The 8,170-nt window shown below is 54.3% G+C and overlaps 2 non-coding genes across 2 annotated transcripts; one reads left to right on the top strand and one right to left on the bottom strand.

Moving 5' to 3' along the window:
- Positions 1 to 3,405: 3,405 nt before the first annotated feature.
- TRNAR-CCU lies at positions 3,406 to 3,478 on the bottom strand. The gene has a single exon. It is a non-coding gene; the product is annotated as a tRNA-Arg (tRNA).
- Positions 3,479 to 6,585: 3,107 nt separating this feature from the next.
- Positions 6,586 to 6,658, top strand: TRNAR-UCU. The gene has a single exon. It is a non-coding gene; the product is annotated as a tRNA-Arg (tRNA).
- The last annotated feature ends 1,512 nt before the right edge of the window (positions 6,659 to 8,170 follow it).

The following is an 8,170-nucleotide window of genomic DNA, read 5'->3' as shown; positions in this document are numbered from 1 at the left end:
TCAGCAGGATTCCCCCTCCTCCTCAGGGAGACTAAATCTCTGTGCCTAGACAGCCGGTCCAGCCGCTGCACCTCAATCCCCCATGCCCGAGCCTCCCTGCCAAAGCCCTGCACCTGGCCCCATACAGTTAAGTCTCACGTGTCGCTGGGAACTTAACTTCTTGTGCCCAGAGCATCTCGGCCCCCTCAGCAGATGACCTGAGAAACACAGTGTCCGGCTTTTCCAAAGAAGTGTTTAGACCCCCTCATCATGTGGCCTAAAGGATGAGGCATCTCCCTGTGGATCGGATGATTCAGGATTTGAGTCCCCTCGTGGTTGTGCTCACTTTGTGCTGCAAGTCCTGCTCCCTTCAGGGCTGGAACCTCTTCTTGGCCGCTCAGGCCAATGCTCTGCCTTCAGCTAGAGCCCCGGGAAGGAGTTGGGGGGTGGGTGTCACAAAGGCTGGGGCATGAGCCCCAGGTGCTTCCAGTCTCGCCTTTGCCCTTCCTGACTTGCCAAAGAAAATGGGCGGCTCCACTTCCAAAGTCAGCACCATGAGTGGGAACGGTCAGAGGCCCCACCAGGGGGGCTGGCCCTGCTTTCCTACCCTCTTCTGATGTTGGCCACAGAGCATCAGCAGCCGCCCCACATGCTGGTCTGAGGGTGGCCTTCAGTGGGTGTTTGGCATGGCAGGGAGCAGGCTGGCCCTGTGGCTGTCTGCTGGCCACACACAGGCATGGTCCTCTCCTCCTCTTGCCCTGACCTCTGCTGCTTTTAAGCCTTCCCTTGGAGCTGTCAGCACCAGCTGCCTCTGCTCTAGGTGCGCAGAGGAGGAGAGGTGCTGGGCTCCCACCTGCCCAGCCCTGCTTCCTTCAAGCACAGTGGCAAGTGCCAGACTTGAGGGCACCAGGTGAAGCCGTGAGAATCCCAACCCTCAGGTGTCAGTTCTAGAGCCCTGACCCATCCAGCAGGAGGGGAAAAAAGTGCTCTTGCAGAGCTGGAGACAGGGAAGTGGAGCAGTATGAGCTCGAGGGCTTTACCACAAGGTCCCACTGAAATTTGAACTCAGATTGCAGGACTCAGAGTCCTGAGGGCTGCCCATTACACCATGGGACCAGCTCCTGCTGCCTTCTCTGGCCATCAGTGACCCTTACGGGGCTGGCTTGTGTAAGGGACTGTTGGCCCCTTACTAAAGCTTAGTGGGGATTTTGGTTGTCTAGTTCCTAGTCCCAATAGAAGGGGGAAGGGCCAATGGGAAATCAGGACCCTGAGACTGACAGTCCCCTGGGCAATGGGGAGAGGCCAAAGCTCCAAGTTAGCCACACTGACAGGCCAGGCAGTGTAATGAGGGAGTCACCAGGCCAGGGGGTCCCATCCTCGGTGGGAGCTGGAACTGCCTGGGCCAGAGTGGGGCAGAGCTAAGGAGAGAGCAGGAGCCTGAGAAGAGCCGGGGAGCAGAGCTGTGCAGGTGTAGTGCCAGAAACTGCTCCCTGTAGGACTTTGCTACCTGCAGCAGTTACTGAGACCTGAGGTTGTTCTTATTTGCTGACTTGTCCAAATTGGCTAAAACTTGACAGTGGTGGGGGATGGAAGCATAAGGCTTCGTCCTCCAATCAACCCTGCCTGGTGTCCATCTGTATCTATTACCTCTTAATACTGAATTGTAAAAAATAGAGTGAGGTCATTTAAACATCATTTATTTTGCAGCTTCATTTACTGCGCTAACAATGTAGCATCCTGACACCGATACTTCTGCCCACGTGCCCTGTGGGTTGGATTCATTTTAGTGGGACGTGGGACATGTGGAGGATAATTTAAACTCTTAATTTCCTTAGGGTTTCCCTTTAATATACTTCTATGCTGGTGCAATTTCTGACCATTGCACGTCTATTGTATTTATTACAATAGCACAAGTAAGTCACACAAGTGACATAGTCTAGGGGCTTGGCTACACTTGCAAGTTAGAGCCCATTAAAGCAGCCCCGGGTGCCCTAACTCCTGAGGTGTCCACACTCGCAAGGCACATGGAGCACCTGGGCTCTGTAGGTGGAGCGCTCCTGGTAATCCACCTCCATGAGAAGCATAAAGCTTGCTGAGCCCTGCTGAAATACCCGGGCATCAGTGTGGATGACGTGTTGCATCACTGCACTGTGTTTGGCCTCAGGAAATGTCCTATAATCCCCTGAAGTCAAGTGCCCAGTCTGGTCATTGTTTTGAAATCGGCTGCAGGCATGCGGATATCCCCTTTCGAAGCTCCGTTTCTGACAGCCGGCTGCTTATCTGCTCTGGGACAAAGCAACCATTAGTGTGGAATGCTGCTGTTGTGAGTGTGTATGAGGGGAGGTGGGGGTCTGCTGCTGTCTGAACACACAAGACAGCATGCTGACACACTCTCAGCCCCCCAAACACACTGTCACTCCCCCCACGTACACACAACACACTCCCTGTCACACTCCACCCCCGTCCCCCATTTGAAAAGCACATTGCAGCCACTTGCACACTGGGATAGCTACCCCAGTGCACTGCTCTCTGTGGCATTGCCAGAGCTGCTAATGTGGCCACTCCAGTGCGCTTGCAGCTGTCAGTGTGAACACACGGCAGCGGTTTCCCTGCTGTGGTTTAACTCCCAGCGCTCTACCTCTGCAAGTGTAGCCAAGCCCTAAATTTGCCAGACCAACCGAACTCAGTAACTGCCCTCCACCACCATGTGCAGTGAGTAGGGGCACCGTGGAGCACACACCACACTTACTGGCTCAGCCTTGTGCATGCTGGGGTGGCCACCTCCCCATTGATGAGACCTGGTCCCACCATCTCCGCGGAGCTCCAGTCTGCCCTGCTGCCATCCCTGTCTGTGTTGTCGTCTCTAGCAGTTGACTGGAAGGTGAGCATTGGCTGCATGCCATGTAGCCGTGTTGTCTCAAAAGCAGGAGGAATGGTGCCTTCATAGCCCACCCAATATTCCATAACATAGTTAAGGAAAATATTTCTCAATGAATTCTCAGTAAAACACCAGAAGCAGCCAGTGTCCGCATCAGTGTACGAGCATTGGTATTTTCTTGAAATTTGTCAGACCAACCTAACTAACACCTAACACACATTTAAAGTTCTTCTTTTCACACTGTTGCTCATTCTCAGGTTCTGCTTTGTCTCCAGACAGATCCATTCTCTTTCAGGACAGCCTTGCTCTTTCTGTCTGTTTCACTCACTGAGGTGTCGGAGTAAACACTCCCCTTCCTTCTATTCTCAGAGAAACACTAGTATTAAGTGTTTGCTACTGATGGGTCTAGAAAGCATTTGTCAAGTGGAAGATGCTGTTTCTGGGGGATTGCTCCCAAGCTCCAGTACTTTGTGTTCAAATGTCTCCCAGCTTCCTTGGTGAAAATAACACCATGTTTCTTTGCAATATACAAGAAGAAAGGAATTTTTTACCCCAGATGGGACTTGAACCCATGATCTCTGGCTTAGGAAGCCAATGCCTTATCCATTAGGCCACTGGGGCCCTAAAGAAAGGGGTGGAAATTCCCTCTCAGGATTGTACATTCCTCATATTCACTCAGACGCCAAACACCCTGTTTAATGGCCTTACAGAAACGTCTGCACCCCCTGGCAGCGAGGCACCTGGGCAGGTGGCTGACAGAGCTGAGCACCACCTTTCTGCCAGCCACCTTTAGAGAAGAACCCCACCCTGGAGTCACCCCTCCCTCCTTCAGCACCTCCACGGCTGTGGCTCTGAGTGGCAGTAGGATGATTAGGGGTGAATCCGGGGCTGGAAGGGGGGTAAGGTCGGCCTGTAAGGAGGAACCAGGTGGGGCAGACCCAGGGGGAGGCTGTGGGCTGCTGGTCGGTTGTTGGGATCCGAGCTCTAGATCAAAGCTGCACAGGGACCTGACACCCAGGGTTACAGGTCTGACATAGTGACCCCCTTACTGGCCTTGGTGACCCCCAAACCCTTGTTACTAAGGGCATTGAGGAGTCTCTGTCCCTTAATAACTTCTGGGAGCTCCCCAGCAGGCTGCGGGCGTCAGCCGCCTCCTGCCTCACAGGTTAGACTCTTGGCGCTGTGCCAGCCGCCCCCTCGCTTGCAGGCCCAGTGTAAGAAGCAGGAGGCCTGGTGCTGGCAGAAGAGGGTTTTGATTAATCGAGCTCTGTGTGATGGGCACAGGATGCTTCCACTCAGTAGCACAGCTGGGGGGGAGCAGGGGAAGCAGCTAAGGGAGTCGGGTTCCTCCGGTGGGGGTGTGGAGCAGCCGTTCGTTTTCCTGTTCGCGCTCCTCTGCGGTGTGAAAATCGGGGAGGGGAGGCAGAAGCCCCACTTCCCTCCCGAACTGACGCCCAGTGGGGGAAGCCAGGACAACGGGGGGGGGGGGGCGGGAGGTGGTGGCCAGACTCTCACTGCCAGGGTGTAGTCTAGCTCAGGGTCCAGCTCAACTTCCTCCCCACGCCACTGGCCCCCAGTCCCCTTCCACCACCAGGTCAACCCGGGCACTAGGGCAGGAACGGGGTGAGGCAGCAAGTCAAGCTGAGCAAGGCAGGCAAAAGCGAGTCTTGTCTTCATGGGCCACTCCCAATGACATCCTTTTTGTGTGCAACTGCTGCAAAAACATCCCAGACAGAGAAGCAACAGGCCAAAATACTAGCCTACAGCTGCTAAAGTAGCTCAGTTGGGAGAGCGTTAGACTGAAGATCTAAAGGTCCCTCGTTCAATCCCAGGCTTTGGCAGGTGCTTTCATCCTCTTTGTGCAGGGGCAGCTTGTTTTCTAGAAGCCCAGTGGTGCCTGCACCCAAGATGAGCAGGGTTTCCCTGGGGTAAAGCAATTTTGGGGGCCCCTTCCATTAAAAAAAAGTGGCAATACTGTATTCTCACGGGGCCCCTGCAGGGCCTGAGGCAAATTGCCCCACTTGCCTCCCCTCTGGGTGGCCCTGAAGGTGAGTCTCTGCTGTAGGAAAACATAGAATGGGCTTCTGCCCCTAGTTGGCCCACCTGACTTTTAACAAGGAGAGATGGGAGCTGTCTTTCCCAACATGGCAGGAAGAGAGCAAGGCAGGGTGACCTCAGGAATGGTGCCAGAGGGCTGCTGGGCAGTGACAGGCAGGAATAGGGGATGAAAACTCCTCTGTGCAGCTGAGCAAGGGCAGTACCAGGAAGGGGCATCTGTAAAAGTGGCCGTGTGGAAGGTGGAAGGGATTTGGGGCCCAGGAGGAGGTGCTTGATGTTCAGTGCCTTGGAGCAGCTGGACTTAGCCATGGTGAGTGTTCAGGAAATGCCCATTAATAACTCTAGGGTAGCTCAATAGGCAGAGGGTGATTGGAGGAGGGGCCTCCTGGCCAGGGAAGAATGATGGGGCTGGAGTCACATTCGTGGTGCGAGTACAGAAGGTGGTGGAGCTCCGACCAGGGAGGGCATTTCTGGTGGGCTTTGTGCTCTGTGGCACTGGTTACTGCTATATTAGTGTGTATGGTCCCCAGTTAAGGCATGAGAGGGAAGATCAAAGGCTCCCTTCCTCTGGACTGCATGATGTTCGTTGTTGTTGTTTTGGGGGGGTTAATTGTGTCAGCCAGCCTGAGCACCGCTGGTCCTGTTTTCCCAACCGTCAGAGGAAACATTTTCACAATGAGCACTACCTGGCGCAGGTCGGCTTAGAGGAGCTCACTCCAGCCACAGAGGGGGTTCACCTTTCTGCGGGGACAGGCCAGGACTCGCATTGACCGGATTTATGCTTAGCTTTTGTGTCTTTAGCATGTTGCTTCTCAGATTCTTTCTTGGCCTGACTTGTTACACTTTGACACTTAACAGGCCAGAGTTTGTGCACCTTCCTATTATCCTCACTAGGATCTGATTTCCAAATTTTGAGGAATGACTTTTTGCCTCTAACAGCGTCCATTACTCGGCCGTTTACCTAGAGTGGTGTTCTGCTGGTCGTCCTATTGTCGTTTCTGATTTAGGGCAAACATTTCATCTGAGCCTCTAATTGCGGTGTTTTTAAACGGTCTGCATGCTGCTTGCAGGCACCTAACACTTGTGACAGCAGCTCCTTTTAATTCCCATCTAACCATCTGTATTTATGCCGATAGGTTGACTTTAGGTCTTTAACTTTGAGCGGTAGCTGAGAAGATGGTAAATCGGGCAGAAACCCGTTCGACAAACCTCTTCATTTCATTGTTATTTCCTGACTTCTTCATTCATCCCCTTTTCCTTATTTCCTGGCTGAGGCGGCGGCCTGCCAGGGAGCTTCCCGGCACCTCTGGCTGCTTGGGCTGAAGGCAAGAGGCAGGCCTGGGGGTGGTGAGGGCCTCCTGTCCTGGAATGAGGCTGCAGTGCTTCCTGATCCCCTTTTCCCACCCACACGGGCAGGCGGCTGCTGCGGGAGAACACGAGGGAGGCTCTCGGGGCGCTAGGCAGCGCTGTGTTGCTGTCAGGGGAAAGAGCCTTCTTCTCTAAAGATGGCTGGCAGATAGGTGGTGCTCAGCTCTGTAAGCGACCTCCCCAGTAGCCTCGCTGCCAGGGGATGCAGACATTTCTGTAAGGTGCAGAAAGAGGGTATTTGGCTTCCAAATTAATATGAGAAATATGCATTTAGGAGATGGAATTTCCATTCTTCCATCAGGGCCCCAGTGGCCTAATGGACAAGGCAATGGCTTTCTAAGTCAGAGATTGTGGGTTCGAGTCCCATCTGGGGTGAAAAGCTGCCTTTTTCCTGTATATTGCAAAGAAACTTTGGCCTTATTTTCACCAAGGAAGCTGGTAGATGGTTGAACACAAAATACTGGATCTTGGGAACAATCCCCCAGAAATGGCACCTTGACAAATGCTTTCTAAACCCATCAGTAGCAAACAGTTAATACTAGTGTTTGTCTGAGACTAGAGGGAAGGGGAGTATTTACTCCAACACCTCAGTGAGTGAAACAGAGGGAAAGAGAAAGGCTGTTCTGAAAGAGAATGGATCTGTCTGGAGTCAAAGCAGCCCCACATGCTGCCCCGATACCGGACAGGCCGCCCCTTTGAACTGGCCGCTCCAAGCACCTGCTTGCTACACTGGTGCCTGGAGCCAGCCCTGCTCCCGTGACAAGCAGGGGCTGGTGCAGAGCGTGGCAGGGCAGGGAGATGACATCTCCCCTAATGGCGGGGCCTTTTCACAGCAAGGGCAGCACCTCCCCGCAGGAGCACAGACCCCACCTGCTCCTCCTGCTTTCTCCTGACACCAGCACCACCCTTCCCAGCACCGCCTCATGGCAGCATCTGCTTCTGGACTCGCACCAGAAATGGGAAGTCTGGGCCGGGCCGGGCCTGGCAGCGGCTGTCAGGAAATGGAAGCAGGAGACATGACTACTCCCATGGTGCCGTAGTGTTTTCAGGTGGGATGCCCCCCCCCCATGGGTTGGGCTCCAGGGGAAGTTTGGCAGCTTAAGGGACTGGGGGCGGGGGTGCTTGGAGGAGGTTTGAGGACCAACAGCGAAGGGGAAGTTGGACACTGGCCAGAATACCAGGGAGACAAGGCAGGTGAGGTGATACCTGTTACTGGACCAGCTTTGGAGCCACACAGGGTCTTCTTCATGCAGGGGAAAGGTGCTCAGAGCATCACAGTTCAATAGAAGGTGGAACGCTCTGCCCCAAACACCAGACAATTCCCCTACTTCCTGGAATGGGGGGGCCTGTCCCCATTGTCCTGTAAACAGCCCCACCATGTAACCCAGAGGTGGCTGCATCTTAGCACCAAGACACCAGTGGTCGCTGCTCCAGAGGAGATGGTACATACAGGCCACTGCCCTGCGTGGCCCCACACATTACTGCCCCAAGAGGTGAGGTACACACAGGCTACTACTCAAACTGGGCACCTGGGGTCACTGCAGCAATGGTTGGGGGGGATACATGCAGGGCACTGCTGCACATGGCCACCAGGGGGCACTGCTGCAATGGTGGTGGTTTGGGGCAGGGGGGATGATAAACAGGCCACTGACTGAAGTGGCCACTACCACAATGGTGTGGGGAGAGGGGGAGGGAGATACCAATAGGGCACTGCCACACCAGGGCACCATGGGGAGGTCACTGCTCCAATTAGTAGAGATACACATCGGGTAGTGCCCCAACTGGGGGCCCTACCCAAGAGAGAGAGGGGGCTGGGGAGAAAAGAGGAAATCAAAGGCCACTGCCTCACTTAGCCACCAGGGGTCACTACCTAAATAGGGGACACAC

This window comes from Mauremys reevesii, linkage group 23 (assembly GCF_016161935.1).
Source record: "Mauremys reevesii isolate NIE-2019 linkage group 23, ASM1616193v1, whole genome shotgun sequence".
Taxonomy (NCBI): Eukaryota; Metazoa; Chordata; order Testudines; family Geoemydidae; genus Mauremys; species Mauremys reevesii.
The sequence above is the reverse complement of the archived record's forward strand: the minus strand, read 5'-3'. Positions and strand labels throughout refer to the sequence as shown.